We start from the raw sequence: 4762 nt of genomic DNA on the forward strand, positions 1-4762 counted from the left end.
ACCTTCGGATGGTGGGCTAGAAGGGTATTGAAGCATTTGAGAACCCTTATTAAAGGTAGGTTTAAAAATAGCTATGCCTACAGATGGATGTCTAAAAGAGCTAATGAATAAGTAGACAAGTCAAACTCATGGAAATTAGATGTGATCTGGGGGCTTTGCATTGGAGATCTGTCCCTATCTCTGCTTTTCTACAGAATATGAGATGCTGGGGTGAAGAACAGGGAGACATTACATGCCCTTTTGATAGTATCTGAAGCCCTAACTTCTTTTAAGTAATTAGTAGTAGTATTATCCTACTAGTTAGTTCAGTTCATTGTGGTGTTTTTCAGATCTTAGCATTTAACTTTTAGTACCTTCAAAATATTGCTTTTGAATTTTAAGAAGGTTTCAAAGTTCTTACTATTGTGGTATTTTATATACCAGTTATATATTAAACATATATACCAGTTATATATTAAACATAAAATAAAACTCACAAAGTTCATTCATTACGAATGTATACATATTTGATAATGATATTATCTTCCCATCTATCCAGACTCAGCTGCAACTGAATAAAACAGAAACACAGCTGGATTCATGGTTTTGTAAAATACTGGAAGATGAATAAGAGATAAACTGATCCAAAAGTATCTCATGGCATGATCTGGATACGGACAAAAATGTTTTACTGGTAGTAGGAAATTAGTTGCTTTAGCCCCTCTCACACTTCCTGACCCCAGACTATAAAAAAAAAACTGGCTAATTAAATTCTATTTTATTTTGTTTGTTTGTTTGTCTTTAGAAGAAGATCTACTTAGAACTATGAAAACCCAGAGCAGAAATAGTTTTCCATTGGACTGATAGATGACTTCTATTAAATGCTGAAATTTAAAGAAACAGAGGGGCAAGGGCTTGAAAGAGAGGGGAGGTAGGGGAGAGAAGAAGAGTGGAAGGAGGGAAAACTATGATGGGGATGAATTTCATAAGAGATGAATCTATTTTCAATAAAAATCTGAATATATATATATTTTCTATATGACTCAAAAATATATGTTGTAATCCTTTGTAATTACCTTAACAAATCTATTTATTCTGATAATTTACATAGAGAAAAGGTATATTCATTTGTATTTACTATAACACTGAGAATATAAGTATAGAATAAGGCTCATCAAGAACATTAAGACAAAATTCAAGAAAGGAGAAATGCACTTTTAAGAAAGCTACATTTAAATATAAAGTAATAAAACAACTAGTGTTTTTTCAAAATAATTATAAGGCCAGTTTTATAACACTGATTTATGGAATGTTTTTATTTTGTGTTACATAGTTAAGGCTTTTATGAAATCAGATTTTATAAGAACTACATTACTAATTCCTGAATGACTGATAGTTTGGAGTTCCTATGAGGAAGATGCCCTTACCCATTATCAGTATCTCCTCCTGCATATTGTTCTCTTCCCTTGCACATTTGGTTTATGATATTGCTTCACATCATTAACATATTCTTCTCAGTGTAGTGAAATGTATCTGTCCATCTGTATCCTCTCAGAGATATTTTACTATTTCTCATTTCATCTGTTTCTCCCTAAAATCTGTGATTCCATCTGTGTTTCTCTGCTATCTGACTTAAACTGCATTGTTTACCATTTGTAATTTTAAACCCTCCTGAATATTTACATCATTTAATATTTAAATAATTAGCTAATTAATCAATCAATTCATTCATTTACATCCCAATCATGGCCCCTCATCCCTCTCTCCTCCCACTCCCATGCTTACAGATTCCTCCCCTAATTATTCCCTATCCTTCTCAGAGGAGAGGAACCCCCCTTTGGGTACCACCATGCACTGATGACTATTCAGTAGCAGTAGGCCTAAGCATATCCTCCCTCCCTGCAATGAGGCCTAACTAAGTAGTCCAGGTTGGGAAAGGGGATCTAATGGTAAGCAACTAAATCACAAACAGCTTTCTCTTCAATTGTCAGAGTACCCACACAAAGACCAAGCTAAACATCTGCTATAAATGTGTACGGGTTCTAGGTCCAGTCCCTGCACACTCTTTGGTTGGTGTCTCATTGTCTCTGCACTCCCATGGGCCTAGGATAGTTGACACTGTAAGTGTTCTTGTGGTGTCCTTGACCCCTCCAGCTAACTGAATTTTATCCCACAACCTTCTAGGCGACTTCCCAAGCACCACCTGATGTTTGGCTGTGGCTCTCTGTCTCTGTTTTCATACTCTACATCATCTGAAATCATCTCAAGTGTTTGTGAATTTTTTTATGATATCTTTGTCACTCAGTAGGTTGTCAGATTCACCAGGAGCTCAATTCCAGTGCCATCAGTGCCTACAGTATATTCTGGTTGACATTTATTACTAAACAAGAAAACTGAATCACCACATACACACATACAAACATACATACATACATACATACACACACACACATACACACATACACATATTCATACACAGAGAAATTAAGGTTGGCATGCCAAGGACTGAAATAAATACACAGGGAGAAATTATAAAATTTTATGTGTGTGTGTGTGTGTGTGTGTGTGTGTAAGCACATACAAAGTTTTGTAGTCTATTCAAAATATATATTTATTCACTGCATTCAGCATTTTTAGCAAAGTGTGATAATCCGTGTTCAATCCTAGGACCCATGTAGTGTAATGGGAGAACTAATTCATGCGTACTCTCCTTTCACTTCTGTACACAGATCATGCCATTCCTACTCCTCTCCCCTCCCTCCCTCCGTTTGTCCCCCTCACACACACATGCGCACACAATTCATATAAAAACAGTTTTAAAATATGTTATTATTGAAAATATCATAAAGAGAATAAGCTTTCAAGGTTTGCATTTTTGTATTGATCCTTGCTCATATCTTTTGAGACAGTATGATACCTTTTTTTTTTTTTTTTTTTTTTTTTTTGGTTTTTCGAGACAGGGTTTCTCTGTATAGCCTTTGGCTGTCTTGGAACTCACTCAGTAGACCAGGCTGGCCTCGAACCCAGAAATCCACCTGCCTCTGCCTCCCAAGTGCTGGGATTAAAGGTGTGCTCCACCACTGCCCGGCATGATACCTTAATTATGAAAATGTTTAATATTTTGGACTGAAAAGGAAAACCTGTGGCTCCTGGTGAAGCAGCAAAGCTGATACTCAGATTTGTGTTTCCTGCAGAAGAAGAGAAAAAGTTCAAGTCCTGTGTTCCCAATTATTACTTCTATATATTGTACAAGTTGTTCTTTACCCTTAGTCTCTCACCCATCTCATTAAAATTATGAAACCTCCATTGCACATGGTGTGGTAATAGCCTGAAGCAGAAGAGCTAGGCTGCAAGATATGGCCTCATTTACACTCTCTGATCTGGCTTCATGACCCCTTAGATCCTAAGCTCACTTTCCTTATCTTGAAGAGAATAGCACTTCTAAACATCAACTTTTTCATTGGCTGTAAAGAAGAGTTAGTGCTTACTCTAAACATATGGAATCGCTAAACTCTGGAAAATAATCATTAATACTTTTCTCCCAAACAAGCAAAGACTAACAAGACATGTACTGTCCTCAGGCTTAACATTTTTCATCTTATTCCATGAGACCAGCCTCCTGGAAAACACAAGTCTGGATTCCTTTGTTACTAATGATTGCTGTCAAATATTTGACCTGCTGATGACTGTCTTTTCCTTGTCATGCGGGTGGGCCACATGAGAAGGTCAGTGAGATTTGACTAGTCATTAATTAGTGCTATTCTGCCATAGGGCATGTGGAGTCAGCAGAGCAGGTATCTCTGAATTTTCACCATCTACCAATGTTCTTAAGGCAGATAACATGGTTAATTATAATAGTTTTCAAATTCAGTAAAATAAGTAAATAAATAAGTAAAACCTCATCTCTAACTTAAATAAAGAATGATTCCTCATTTCAACAGCCCCTAACACAGGCAACATTGTGTTGCTGGTTGTAACTGGTTTGTCATAATCACCCCCACCATGGCTTTGTTTCTTTGCCTTTCCACTTTGATTGTATTACTCTGTTTCTATTATAGGTTTCCAGAGACTCCTGTCAGGAGTCTATCAAAATCACTACAGCAGATTTGGACCACATAGCATTATATCTTATGAGCCAAGAGAAATAGAATGCATCTTTTCCTATAACTTTAAATATTGTAGTCGATTCTTTTACATTGACTTGGATAATTTTCTTATTAGCTAGAAAATTTTGTTTTAAGAAAGTCAATCCCACTTAAAGTAGGTGGACAAGAACAGGTATGTGTTGTGGGCGTCAATGGGATTTCAAAGAAGGACTGATGTGAGAAGGGAATTGGAATTGAGGAAGAAATCAACACATCCAGCATCTCTTTAGGTGATATGTCTTCATATGGAAATGTCCTGGCTGATGAGTAGCACATACACATTTATAATCAAAATTTAAGTTCATTTACTTTCTGCAGCAAAGGAAACTCCATTTCATGAGAAAAATAGAAGAAACCGGTTAGTGGGAATTGAAAATAGACTTCTAGAAAGTCGTGTAATTTATTTCCTAAGGAACAATTTGGAGAAGGAAGAAAAAGATTCTTACTGACTATATATACAAAAAAAAAAAAAAAAAACCCACAAACAAATATTTTTTAAACAAATCAGATAAGAGGTAAGAAGATTACAATTAGGTAACACATTTTTCCCTATGGGCTCCACATAGCTTAGCAGTAAATAAATAAGAACAGAGAGGAAATCACTTTTATTATAATTTTTCTAACATATTCACGAATTA

Source organism: Arvicanthis niloticus, chromosome 7, assembly GCF_011762505.2.
Source record: "Arvicanthis niloticus isolate mArvNil1 chromosome 7, mArvNil1.pat.X, whole genome shotgun sequence".
Classification (NCBI taxonomy): Eukaryota; Metazoa; Chordata; class Mammalia; order Rodentia; family Muridae; genus Arvicanthis; species Arvicanthis niloticus.